The sequence below is a fragment of the Felis catus genome, chromosome D2 (assembly GCF_018350175.1).
Source record: "Felis catus isolate Fca126 chromosome D2, F.catus_Fca126_mat1.0, whole genome shotgun sequence".
In the NCBI taxonomy this organism is placed as follows: Eukaryota; Metazoa; Chordata; class Mammalia; order Carnivora; family Felidae; genus Felis; species Felis catus.
In genome coordinates this window covers 25,720,123-25,734,934 of record NC_058378.1, presented here as the reverse complement: position 1 = coordinate 25,734,934, position 14,812 = coordinate 25,720,123, and the positions used below count along the sequence as shown (strand labels likewise).

The window sequence follows — 14,812 nt, the reverse complement described above, 5'->3', positions numbered from 1 at the left end:
ACACACAGAAAGAAGCCGAGTCAGCCGACTCTAAGACTGAGTCAGAAAAAGTAAATCAGCTTCCATCTGGCTTCCTTTCTCTCGAGGCACGCAGCCTGACATCTAGCCATCCTGAAGCCCCCTGGTTAGAGAGGCATTGTGAACAGAACAGGTAAATACAGAGAGATATGTCTGAGGAGCCTCAGCTGATAAATCCGGGCATCAGACACATGAGCGTGAGAAAGCCTTCAAGAAAACCCCAAACTCAGGCACAGGTTGACAGCAACTTCACGTGAAAACCTAAACCAGAATTTCTTAACTAGGAAACTTCTAAATTCCTGAACCACAGAAACTCGGAGAGATGACAAATGATTTTTGTGGTTTCAAGCTACTAAGTCTTAGGGTGATTTGTCATGCAGCAATAATTAATTCGAGTAATTGCCTCACTGGGTTGTTGTGAAGGTTAAATTAGATTATACAGATAAAAGGTTTAGCGTAATGCCTGCAACTTAGTAAGCATTAAATAAATACTAACTGCTGATGTTGTTCTGAGTAAAACCGAGAAGAAAAGACGGCTGAGAGTCTGATAAATCTGAGTAGAGGTCTGGCTGAATTCCCAAGATGGCCTGCCAATAGAGGGAGAGGGCTTTTTTTCCTCCATCTGGGGCAGGTAAGTGAATGGGAGAGTTCAGTCCACCTACAGAAGCCTGGATAGATATTTCAGAATTCCAATGGGTCAGTTATTAACAGAGTATCATTCCTTGTTCAGCAAAATAGCAAATAAAACTGATTTTGAAGAAAGACATTTTTTGCCACTTTCAATTTTTTTGGTACCTCCTGCCTATGGTAGACATGATTCACAGCTGATCTAAAAGATGTTTGTATGTGTGGACCAGCAGGTTAGGTTCTGAATAAACTATGCGCTTAGAGAACTATCACTCTTACTTCTGATTCTGATATTGTCCGCTGAGCACGTTTTATAAAGTGCTTGGGAGTTGGTAAGTCTCACGTGAAAATTGATGGAGCCAGAAGAAAAACAGTGTATTGATTTTAAAAGGAGAGTAAAATACAAGACTGAAATCTTAATAATGTCAGTAGATGAATACTACTTTCATTTGAGATTCCCCTAGTAAGAAAGGTAGTGAGAAACAGGAAAAATCCACTAGCAATGTAGGAAGTCAAAAGAGCAAAATCGCATTCACGTCAAGAGCTCAAAGGACACAACTAGACTTTGTTCTAAATAAAACATGGGATCCTCAACAGGCAGGCACATTAGAAAAGACCACTGATCAATTAGCTAGGACCAAACACCAGAGCAAGTACATGAGTTCCCTAGGTATATCTGAATTTCAAAAATAAAAAGATGTTCTCAAGTTGAACTATAATTCAAAGTTATTTTTGAAGTTTTCATACTTGAAGATAATAGCCCACTATGATTGAGAAGATGAAACAATACTTTGAAACACACACTCGTCTCTCCTTTGAAGCATACTTTGCGCATTGCTGGAAAAGATGCCATTGAAAATCATGGAATCGGTGTAGAGATGAGTCACCATTTGATGTCATTTTGTTAGCCTGCGAGACAGGTCACATTAAGCTCTGTAAGGATCAACTTTTTCCCTCCCATATGTGCCTATACACAAGGCAGTGCATTTCAAGATTTGTTTACATCATTCACAGTAATAACTACCTTGTGACCCAGAATGAACACACATTCACATATATACGTACATATAACTGAAACTGAAGTTTTGTGAAGTAATAACCATGTATCCTGCCCTCTCTTTACCTTGTTTCTATTCTGTTCAATTCTATTTCTTTCATTTTTAATGCTGACTATGGCTCAGTAAATGGATTTTGTAACCCTTTCATGGATAGTTGACCAATGTTTTAATACCACTGCACTAAGGGTGCTACCTGGTCCTTTCAAAGTTAACCTCATTGGCTTTCCTATAAAATGCTTACATTTTCACTCATTAAATCCATCTGACTTGAAACTTTTACCCGTTTGGAGATTTGTTTGAATTTCTATGCATTCATTCAACAATCTTTATTAGGTCAAATATGACTTTGATCTGTCAGATATTCCAGGCATAGGAATGAAGGACGCAACGGAAAACCAAATTAAATGCAGGCTACTTTCAAGGTGTTTAATGTCAAAAAAAAAAAAAAAAAAAAGATAGGAATTTTAAAAATAACCCCAGGGGCGCCTGGGTGGCGCAGTCGGTTAAGCGTCCAACTTCAGCCAGGTCACGATCTCGCGGTCCGGGAGTTCGAGCCCCGCGTCAGGCTCTGGGCTGATGGCTTGGAGCCTGGAGCCTGTTTCCGATTCTGTGTCTCCCTCTCTCTCTGCCCCTCCCCCGTTCATGCTCTGTCTCTCTCTGTCCCAAAATAAATATAAAAAAAAAAAAACGTTGAAAAAAAAATAACCCCATAAAGTCAAAAAATTACAATTGTTATAAAGGAAACCTACAAAATTTAGTGATAAAGAAAAATATAAATAACATGAGACTTACATAGAGCGGTCAAAGAAGGACTTTGTGCAAAGAGGATGTTTAAACAAAACCCTAAACTGGACTCTTAGTTGCTCCCCAATAATTGGATTCCTCCTTTTCCATTTTAATATGGTCTTTTTTTTAATGTTAAAGACATATTTTATTTAATTCAGTATATTCTCATTCCAACATGAAATCAATAATAAAAAACTACTGAGTTGCTTTTTTTTTACAAATATCAGTTTTCTTTATTAATATTTTTTTTCCTTTATAAACTCAGTTTCATTGACAAATGGTTTTTTTTTCTGTTTGTTTTCTTCCGTTGTTTGATGTATTCTTCATTGTGAAGTAGTCCCCATATTTTTTCTTTTTTAACTTTTCTGGTACTGGATCCACTTTAGTGTTTTTACACAAGTATAATTATCTATCACCACTAATTTATTTACCACTTTGAAAATTCTCGAAATTCCTTTATGAATATGCATTTTTTAAATATCTTCACAATAACCATAGCCACTTGGGACTTGTTTAAAATAAGATCTTCTTAGCCTTTCTCTCAAGCAAATTGTTCATCTCAGTCTTAACTGGTGCCATGGTTCCCCAGCCAAATAGTCCCTCACTTCCTTGGCAGCTAAGGGTAGCCGAGTAACTAAATTCTAGTCAATGGGGTGTGAGCAGAAGTGATCTGTGTCATTTCTGGGGATTGTAGTAATAGTGTGAGAGCACCCAACGTGTCCTTACAATGTTCTACCTCTTGGAAGTCTACACACGTAGAACAGTAGAGCGTACCATAGTGCCAGCTGGTAGGGTCATGGCACATGTTGGGAGCTGGACTCAAAAATATAAGTTATGTGTGACAGTGGTTGCTCTGCCTCCCAAGCCTGGATCAGCAAACTATCTTTGGCCTCTCACATGAAAAGGAAACAAACTTTCACATTATTAAGCTATAGTATTGCAGACTCTCTTTGTTCTGTCCCCAAAGTAAAATAGGGCGGGAACTTAGAGATGAAAGGAACTAGCCATTTGAAGAGTGGGGTATAAGGTTTGACTGAGAGGTAAAGATGTGAATTACAGGGGAAACTGACCCCCCAAGGAAGCGAAGATTTTCTAGCACTCCAGAGAACAAAAAAGAGGCTGATACGCCTGGGGTATAACAGATGAGTAAAGAATGGAACAAGGTGATATTGAACAAGAGGAATGAAAAAACAGCAACAACAGCAGCAGCAGCCGCAGCAGTGGTTTGAGTAGGTACGATAAGAATTTTGTCAAGGCTGATTGGGGAGACTCCATGATACCATGTATTAAACATCATGAACCCTGCCTGCTGTATATTAGGTACTTGATTCTTATTAGTTCTTTTTCTCTCCTTTCTTTGGTTTACTCTGACTCTGCAAACCATCTACAGCTTCTTCCCTTTTTAAAGACTCAGAGACTTAGCAGAGAATATCTACAGCAGTTCCAACTTTGTCTAAGAACTGGTTTCTCTCTTGAATTGACTAAATAATCGACTTCCAAAACCATATGCGACAGGCACATGCCTTTGTCCTGGAGGAAGGTTAATATTTTCCCTGATTCTATGTAAAGGACAGACCCATAGAGATGTTGTGCATTTTATCTGAACTGATTTTTGCAAGTAGTCACATCATGGCTTTACTGACTATTTAGGACAATTAATGTCAACGTTCGTTTTTGTTTTATTGTTAGGAAGTAAAATTAGTTCTCCCCCAGTCAGCTCAAACCGCAAACAATATAATCCAATTTACTTTCACTTTCATAGCTTATTTCAGCTGTCTTTTATGCTAAACCTGTCAGTAAATCAACTTTAATATTTAATACTTTACTTTAATATCTGCAAGCAAAATGTTCTGCTTTTATTTTAATGTCACTGTGTCCAGCTTGTATAGGTCTTTAAAATGATTTGCTGCACATCCTACTGGCATGCAGCGATGAAAAAAATTTTAATAATAATAAAACAAAATCTGTTTTCATTGATAGAAATTTCCAGCTGTTTTCTCAAAAACTATCAAATGTAATGAAAGGGGTATGAAGGATTTAAACACAAAGATGGCCTAATTAGCTGGATACATTTGAAATTATACTGCTATGTTTGTAGACATGAGGCAAAACAGGCTGCTATTTTCAATGAGGATGAAATTCTAGGAGCACTGTAATTTACCTTCTATTATTTTTAGCAGGGATTGTAGGAGAACTAACTGCAGGGCTTTAATTTATCATCATTCTAGGAAGATATTTTCACATTTTATTTTAATGTACTAATGAAAATCTATAGCAAACACAATTAGATGCACTAAATAAATTCTTTGGGAAGGGAATGACAAAATAAAAATAGTTTAGGCCATGTGGATGGAACTTGATCCTTAACTTGAAATGATGACCATTATTCCACTCAACTCAAAGAAAAAAAAAAACAGCACAACGCCCACTTCTCTCTGACAAACCACTCAGCTGAGCCATCTACTCTAAAGGTCTAACACAGCTCATAAACTCTATGAATAGGTGCGGGCAGAGAAAGCAGGATGTAGCATTTTGGATGACTGGACCATTGATTAAGACTCAAATTTAACCTTGTCACCTAAAACAAAACAAAACAAAAAAATCAGTCATTAAATACTTTTCCAGAGTAACAGCAGGAATATTTTTATGGAAATAACTTCTAGTAGTAGTATTCTTCCACACAGAACCTTCCGGAAATGAATCATTCTATATAAATGACCTTTCCTGATAAGTTTGTATTTAGCACATTTGATTTTGAACCTTATGATCTTTCTTCAAGAGAACATATAAACAAGAATTTGCTCTTCACTGATGATTCAAGGCCATCTTTTTGAAAAACAATCATCCTCCTCTTTTATAATATAGAAGTATTCTCAGAGGATATTCCGTTTGACCCACACAAAATAACATTGGATGACCCCGGGTTTTGTATTTTTGAGTCTCTGTGTACCGCAACCTCGTTATGTCCCTTCATTTGCCTACTGGTCTTGCTTTGCTGCTCTCTGAAAGACAGTTCAGTGTGGTTTTAGAGTCCTGAAAAACACATTTTGAATCCTTGCTCTGTGCCTTCGTAACAATAGGGCTTCAAACAACTGCCTTACTTTTCCGGGCTTAAGTTACTTCATATACAAAATAGAATATCATACCATTCATATGAAAAAAATGAGATGAATACCTAGAAATAGCTCTTGCTCTATACTTTATTTTCCCATTTTTATACACAGCTTCCATCCAGAACTTTTTAGTCACATGAGGTAGCGAAGATTAGCTCCACTAATAGTGCACTAATTTCAGCCAAAGGCAAAGAAATATGCTTTAGTCAAAGTAGTGTAACTGCATATAAAATTTAATTTTAAGTTAATCTATGAAATACAAGAATGAGAGGGCCTGAGAAATTTAACAGTTTCTTTTTTTTTTAAGTTTATTTATTTTTGAGAGAGAGAGAGAGAGAGAGAGAGAGAGAGAGCGCACAAGTGGGGGAGGGGCAGAGAGAGAGGATTACAGAATCCAAAGCAAGCTCCAGGCTCTGAGCAGTCAGTACAGAGCCCAACGCGGGGCTCGCACTCACCTAACTGTGAGATCATGACCTGAGCCGAAGTCCGATGCCCAGCCGACTTGAGCCACCCAGGTGCCCAAAATTTAAAAGTTTCTTAAAATCCAACAGCGAATGGCAGAATCTGCAGGCACCAGTTCTTTCCCCTAATCTAATTTCAGTACTTTTCCTCTAGATCATGCTTAATTCATAGCCTCAACATAACCCCAGGTTGTATGGGGAAGCCTAGACCTAAGGCTTGGCTCTTAGGTCCACTCTCAATGAGCCAATATACAGAAATTAATTAGACACAAGGTCCTGGGAGAAAGCTGATACCATCAGATTCAGAGTCTTCTATCCTTCCAACTAAGGCAGACTCTTTAAACTGAGTTCATAGATCTGAATTCTAGTCCGGGTTCTGCTGTTTACTCTCTGGGTGATCTAGGGCTGGTCGACGAATTGATCTGGGCTTCAATTTCCTCATCACCGATGAGTGGCCACTGAATTAGACACAAGGGTCCTTTCCAGTCCCAGAATCCTAGAATCCCAGAATTTTACTGTCATAGTCCACATGCTAGCGTTGTCTAAATGTCCATACCAATCTTCTTAGTGCCTCACTTCATCTTGAACACTGTCACCCGGTGAATTTTAACAATGCCTAATGTCTTCAGAGAAGAGAATACAGAGGATAGCGTCATATTATTGGTCTGATGATTTATGCTGAAAAGTTGTGCTACATATATTACAAAGTGCCTATTTTTGGATCTACCAGGAGGCTTAATATCTACAACAATTAAGATCTAGTACAATTTCATTCATAAAGAGATCATTAACTCCTAATTTAACACTTGATATAACTCTGGAATATTCATACACTGTGATTAATGACAGAAGTGATTGGTATGCTTTGTTTCATGACTATCAAGTATGTTTGCCAGCATCAATACTCATGAACTTCATTTTTTAAAGATAGGAGTATTTGAGCAGCAATATTGATTATGTCTTTGAAGCTTAAGACACATACATGGCTATAATTTGCTGCATTTGTGTCTATCAGGGACATGATCAACAACTGTTTCAAGTAGACTCTCTTCAATAGGAAGGAAAATTCTTTTTTACCAAATTTAAGAATCTAGTGTTTGGGGTCTACTTTTCAAAATATCGCTTCAGCATCCACAGACATAAAGTAACAGACTTAGGTCAAAAGCCTAGCCTTATCTGGGTTTGACATGAGGCAAGTTACTCATACTTCATGTGCCTTGGTTTTTCCATCTGGAAAATGGAGATAATAGTACCTACCTTGCCAGGATTTGAGGGTATTAAATACAAAAATGTGTATAGCAAGATGAGAAACGTACCTTGCAGGGGTGCAGCCACCCAGATGGCTCAGTTGGTTTAAGCGTCCGACTTTGGTTCAGGTCGTGATCTTGTGGCTCGTGAGTTTGAGCCCCGCATCCGGCTCCACACTAGTGGCGGGGAACCTGTTTGGGATTCTCCCTCTCTCCCTCTCTCTCTGCCCCTTCCCCCACCTATATTCCCTCTCTCAAAATAAATAAAATTTTAAAAAGTACCTTGCATAACATAGTGCTAAACATGTTCATTATAGTTGTTGCTGCTGTTTTTAGAGTCTTCTGTAACAGAAGAGTAACTTTCAATAGTAAACTTTCAATAGTGTCAGCTATTACAATTATTACCAGTGCTAGTATGAGGAAAGTACATAAATATTTGTCTCTGAACCTCGTGGATTTTACTAGACAGTCTTGATATAAAATTTCTGTCCCATTACCCTCTTGAATGTCATGCCAACTGTCATGATTTCCTGTTCAAAAAAATATGGGTGCTCTATTACCAGGTATTGTCCAACAGGAAATAGACTTTCTTCAGTCACACTGTAATTGGGCTGGGCAGCAAAGCTCACACTGGGACCCTCTAAGAAAGAATCCATTGACAAGCTTACTGGACCTCCTTGCCAGATAAAAAGCAAGTTTGTCACTAAAACGCCAAGAGGAAGTCATTTTTCCTCACCCTGAGTTTATGATGTTCCCAACTTCACTTGTCAAGACTACCAAATCCAACTTTTTAAAATTTTTTTTTAACGTTTATTCATTTTTGAGACAGAGAGAGAGACAGAGCATGAATGGGGGAAGGTCATAGAGAGAGGGAGACACAGAATCTGAAACAGGCTCCAGGCTCTGAGCTGTCAGCACAGAGCCCGACGCGGGGCTCGAACGCACGGATCGCGAGATCATGACCTGAGCCGAAGTCGGACGCCCAGCCGACTGAGCCACCCAGCCCCCCAAATCCAACTTTTTAAAATCCCCCTGGAACAGGAAATTTACCCAAGCTTTGGTGGGGGGAAAAAAAACTTAAAGGTAACATTGTATCTCTGAAAGAAGGAGGCTGCCTTTCATTTCGACAAATGAGAAGCTGTAACTCAAGTACTGTGATTACTTACATCATCTCACATAGGGCACACAGCACCCATAACAGGCCACAGGTAACATGCCCTCAGATCCAGAAAGAGAGAGACTAATAGACAGAATTTGAGGCTCATGTTTCTTGACCAACCTCAGAGCCGCTGACGAATCTCAAGGTCTCATGGGAATTTGGGGAGTGAGTGTGTTGTAAAGACAAAAATGTATTTGCTGCCTCCGGAGAAGAGGGCAAGAAGTAAATCAATTCATTAACCTGCTCTTACCTCTAATTCTGTCTGGAGGCAAGTTTCACTAGCACAATTAGGTGATTTGGGTTCTCATTTTCTACCTCACAGTGAAGAAATGTTGAGTACGTGCCCTTGACCTCACCTGCTGCTGTAGGGGGTTAGAAGTAACTGAAGGCACCTGGCCTTTCTCGTGGCCATATGGAGCTCCTAAGCCACTCTGCTGATCCACATTCAGGGAATGTTTCCCGACCTGACCACAGCAGCTGGCTTTCCACACTTTCCTCCCTGAGTCTATAGCAAAGTTAGTGGGCCTGACTTTGTCTCATCCGTGCACACCCTTTGTGTTTAACTGCCATATTTTTCTGAGCACACATTTGGAATGCAAACTTTTAAAAACAAGATCAAACACTTCACTTCATTCCGCTAACATTTATTGAGCTACTCCTGTGTGTAAAGCACTTCATATAACGGAAAGCAAAATATAATGATTGCCATAGAGTAAATCCAAACTATGACAAAAATCCCGAATGGAGACACTGTAATTGTATCTAGTCCTGATGTGTGTTGTTAAGAAATGGTTGTCTAAGGTGCAGAGAGGCTCAGAGGACTTGTATAAGTTGCTTTGACTTCAAGTCCTGGTTCCACCACTTACTGGTTATGTGACCATAAAGAAGTTACTTAACCTCTCTGACCCCCCAGCCTCATTGCCTTAAATCTGGGGATGACATTACAAGCTAGCTCATAGGGTTACTGTGAGAATGGACTGCGATGATAATGAAAAACATTTAGCAGACATTCTTATCATTGCCAAATCAAGGCAGATCTAATTGTTCTAAACCAATAATCAGCATGGATCCACCACATAACCCCAGGGTGCTGTAGGCTTCTCCTCAGTCTGATGGGCTAAGGGCTTAGGATATTCGCCAACTGTTCATCTCTCAATTTACGTGGGTTTTTTTTAATATAATCTATTGTCAGATTGGTTTCCATACAACATCCAGTCAATTTATGCGTTTCATCCTTGTAATAATATTGGTATTTTGGAAAGCCTGACCCATATTCAAATGAAAAGCGTTGTTTGTATCATTTCCTCGGGAAGGAAACCGGGCAAACTAACTCAATTCATGTCACAGAGTACCCTAAGCCACATGCTTGTCAAACCATCCCTGGTGACTTGACAGAGAGAGGTAAGATCGTTACTTAGGGAAACTTGGAGTGTGTTTTTCATTAACCTGCTAATTGCATCTGATTAGCAAACAGTCATTGTGTTTCCCCATTGTTAATGGTTGGCTGAGGAAATGTGGCACCCCTGAATGCTGCCTTTTATTATATACTTTTAACATGACTCAGAGACTGACAAGAAGTAAAGCAAGCAATAGCAGGTGGTAAGTCTCCCCTGGCTGTGAACCTAAACACATACAAGTAGCCGTTTAGCTTTCACTAAATTTGAATGAAATCAAGCCCTTGTAGGTACAGAATTCGCATGTCCCCAGATTGTCCATAACATCCTCAATTTCAAATATTCTGTCCTCTTGCCCCCACGAGGTCATTCACATTTGTCCAACAACAGAACTGATTTTTGGTTCAGAAAATATGAGAGCTCTATTTCTAATACACACAGAGACACAGTTGGTCCTGTTTCATCCTCAGCCTTGAACACCAGTAATTTTCATTCACTGCTATACAGTTGATGTCCAAAAAAAGAAAAAGAAAAACCACCCACAAAGATTGAAATTTTAAAGCCTGGCCAAGCATGGATATAGCAATGGAGCAGAAACCTTTGTTTCTGTGACCTTTGGAACAGATGAAATGCACTTTCCAAAAGCTTTCTCAAGTATCTAGTGAGAGAGAAAATCAAAAAGAGGCAAGCACTATGCAAGAGCTTCTGTGAAGTGGCCACTTTTTAATTCTTGTGAACCGACCGGAGGTGAAAAGGCGACCCTTTGATTTTCTGTCAGCGAACCAGAGTTTCAAAGCTTCTGTCTTCTTGTGGACTTAAGGCCAGTGATGACACCAAAGAACCCAATCGGATGTAGCACTTTATTAGAGCTGTTAACCTCCAGATGACTCATCAGAAGGCTGTTTCTTTAAGCCACCTAGAGGGACAGCTGGTCATTTCCTGAGGCAGTGGGGAACCTGGCCAAACCCCAGCCATGACTGCATTCTGTACACACTGACTCCAAAGGCTTGGGTTCATCTAATGCCAAGCCAGTGAGAGCCATTGAAGAGCTAAGGAGATATATCTGCTTTTAAAGGACAGAGAGCTGCCTGTTGTTGAAACAGATGTGGTATGCCAAGCTACACATTCTCTGGATATGAAAGGGCACAAAAAAATGTCATTATATTCTGAAGTAAGTGATTTTTGCAACTTTGATTAGGCTTCTCTGGCTTCTCTGACCCACAAGTCCTTGACTTCAGATGATCACTAATATTCACGTCTGTTCCAAACTGCACTACTCATTCACAGAAAAATGAAGCTGTTCAATTTCATCAACTTTTTTTTTTCCATTTTTGGGAGACAGTAGGAAAAAAGACCCAATTTAGAATGACAAGACATATGTTTCTGAGCATGGTAAAGTGGTTTCTAATATCTTCAGAAGTGGGACATCATTGCTTAAGAATCTCCTAAAAATGGAATAAGAAGTTTAGTGTTCAGGAAATTTCTGTCTGCTGAGAAAATGAGAAACTGATGGTATTTGTGATAAACAGTTTTTAATTGTGTGCTAAAAAGTTTGATTTTTTTTTTTAAAAAGTGACTCCAATGCTAAAGAAGCTTAAAATGGAGTCAGTGAAGACTTCAGCATCTAATCGAGTTATTTCCAGTTTTGTTTTACATAATCCACAATGGGGCTAATTGAACGGCTACCCATTTTCCTATATTTGGGGTTAGAGTAAAGGGGAAAGTCAGAATTCATATTAACGTGGGGAAAATTATTTGGGGAATATGTAAAGAAGGAATCTTCTGGAGGGTGGTTACTAAGACAATTTTTTACAGCAGTTTTAGGTTCACAACGAAAATGAGTAGGAGGTACAGAGATTTCCCTGTCACATGCACACGCACATCCCTTCCTCCAAACATGCATAGCCTCTGCCACCATCAACATCTCGCACCAGAGTGGTACATTTGTTACCAAATGAACCTGCATTGGCACATCACTATCACTACCTATAGTTCACATATGGTTCACTCTTGGTAGCGTGCATTCTATGGGTTTGGACACATGTATAATAATACATATCCATCATTATGGTATTGCATTATGGTATTTCACTACTCTAAAAATCCTCTGTGTTACACCTATTCATCTGTCCCCCAGACTTCCAACTCCTGGCAACCACTAGTAGCTTTCCTGTCTCCATAGTTTTGCCACAAAGAAGGAATCTTGAAGATCCGGTTAGAATTTCTATGCAGACTACTAGTGAAATCATAAGCAAGTCATGCTGTTAATTCTTTTCAAAATTCTATGTCAGTTTTACTTCACTGAATCTATAGCTCCCGGATCATTCCATTTGGGAATTAATATCGTGACTCACCTACTATGTCTGCCATTGCAGCTGGTGAGTTGGCCACATCCCAGGCTGACAAATTCTGTTTCTAATCTGTTAGAATGCAAGAGAGCCTTCCTAGACCAGTAACTAAGCTGCCATTCCATTTACTGTTGGTTTTATTCTGACCTTGAATTTGAGTTCCTGTCATAGACTCTAAGTCTAAAGTTCTCTTTTGGCCAGCAAAAGAGTGGATGCAGGATTAAAGCAAGAGATGGCTAATGTCCGGGAAAAAGACAAGAGCCCTGAATAAGGGTCCTTGTCCCGTATTTATTCAGATCAGAAGGCTTACAACCGTGATGGGCGTGTACAAAGAGACAAAGAAACTGTGAACATTAACTTGTGGACTTGAGGGAAAAGGGGGGTTTTGAAGATATACAGTGTTTGGGGTTTGGGTCAATATAAAACAAAATCCGGGCACCGGGCAGATGGGTAGATGGCTGTTAACAGCAGACAGGAGGCGTCATGCCTGTTTATCTTTGCCAGCATAGGGGATGAGACAGGTAGGGGGGAATAACCTCAGAGTTAATAAGGCAACTTTTCTTTTGTTAACCATCTCCGCTCTGGGCTGCTTTGCCTGCAGCGCCGCGGTCCATAGTCCAATTCACCAATTTACCTAATCTGGCCCTATTTTTCTGTGAAAGCAGCTTTTCTGCTATATACTAAACTTGGGGTGCTTTCACCCTGAATATCTAGTCTTGTTATTCCTATGTATTGGGCACCTTTGCACCGATTCTATTTCAGGCCTTTGCCTCTCTCTATATGCTTTGGGGGCTCTGCACCCCCTCTCTATTTTGGGGTGCCTTTGCACCTCCTTATTCCTGGCACCTTTGTGTATCCCTATTCTTGGGGTGTCTTTGCACCCCCCTATTCTTGGAGTGCCAATCTGGTTTATCCAAACTCGGGTGTGATCATTTTATGGCTTTGTATTTCTTTATGCCTTGTTAATCCATTGGTGTAAGCCCCAGGGATTCCTAAGCTTATCTTCCACAAGTTCCTACAAGTAGACTCTTGTGTTCTTTTCTCTGTGTCTGAGCCTTATCTGGACCTTTGTTTTTATAACCTGAGATTCAGTCCTATTTTTTACCAATATAGTGGGTTGGATAATGGACAAAAATGATATATCCAAGTCTGACAACCACCCCCCCAATACCTGTGAACTGACCTTATTTGGAAATAGCGTCCTTCCAGATGTAATCAAGAATCTCGAGATTAGATCATCCTGGATTTAGGGTGGGTCCTAAGTCCAATGAGCGGTGTCTTTATAAGAGAAAGAAGAGAGAAATTTGAAACACAGAGAGACACAGGAAAAACACAGAGAGAAAGGCCATGTGAAGACAGAAACAGAGTTTAAAGCGATGTATTTACAAGCCAAAGAATGTCAAGGATTGCCAGCAGCCACTACCAGTTCAGAGAGAGATAAGGAGCAGTCTTCTCCAGAGCCTCCAAAAGGAACCAATCCTGCTGACAACTTCATTTCAGACTTCTGGCCTCCAGACTCTGAAAGAATACATTTCTGTTGTTTCAAGTCATCCTGTTTGTGGTAATCTGTTATGACAACCCTAGGAAATGAATAAAAGTAATCACTGTGAGGGTGAACTCTTTGCTTTGTAATTGGAACATGATAACATATAGCACTGGATGCCAAGAACTGCCTAATATTAACCACAGCATTTGTATCTTTTCATATTTCCTGCTCACACACTTGACCTGCTTTCCTCCACCACACACATCTGCTATGCTAGCCCATTCTGGGCCTCATAGATCAACATATCGATACTCTAGGCATCAATTCTGCCAGACAGCCAAGATTTCTGCTGGGTCTGTTGCCCAGTGGTTCAGTCCCGCTGTGGGGATAGTTTTGCCTCAAGGAATGAAAACACCACCTATCTATTAGGCAACTTCTGGAAGAATTTGAAAGTCATGGTATGATTTGGAAATTGGCCCCAAGGTTTTTGGAAAGGCATGGATATTAATTAAAAAAAAGGGGGGGGGTGAGGTTGAGGACACCACTCTTGTAGTGAGTTGAAAATGGGGTTCTTTCTAAATTGGCTTTTCACAAGCTTAGGTAAAAGAAAATGGAGCTCTTTCTGCTTCATATTTGTTCATCAGTAAACTGACTCCTTGTAGGAGGCTGATGCTCTTGAAGAGTTAATTGGCAACTGGCACTTCCACAGCACCCTGGAGTGAAAACGAAGAAGCATCTCATAGCTCACATTAGTCTAAAACTCATTGACTGGCTAATATAAGCCAGGCATTGTTGTTAAACTGGAATAGAGCTTTGAATAAAAATGTCTAAAGACTCTATCTTCATGGAGTCTACACTCATAAGAAAGAAGATGTTCACAGCCATTTTCTTAGCAAGAATTGGCTCAATAAAGGATAGCATTTAAAAATGCTGCCCAGGATACAACAGCTTGTAGAGCCTGTGACGTGATGGAGCACCATTTACTTTCTTGAATATTTAGAAAACTGGTTGATTGCACTTAAATGGGATTTTAAAGCTTTGAAATTAGTGTTATCTTTTGAACTTGAAAAACCATAAAGCCATGTCTAAGTCACCAATTAAGTAGTTCAATTTTT

The 14,812-nt window shown here is 39.7% G+C and overlaps 1 long non-coding RNA gene across 1 annotated transcript in view; it reads right to left on the bottom strand.

Moving 5' to 3' along the window:
* Positions 1-14,046, bottom strand: part of LOC123380790 — a 59,083-nt gene extending 45,037 nt beyond the window's left edge. Inside the window, exon 1 of the long non-coding RNA XR_006586971.1 lies at positions 13,395-14,046. This is a non-coding gene — a long non-coding RNA (uncharacterized LOC123380790). The remainder of the gene's footprint in view (positions 1-13,394) is intronic.
* Between the last annotated feature and the right edge of the window lie 766 nt (positions 14,047-14,812).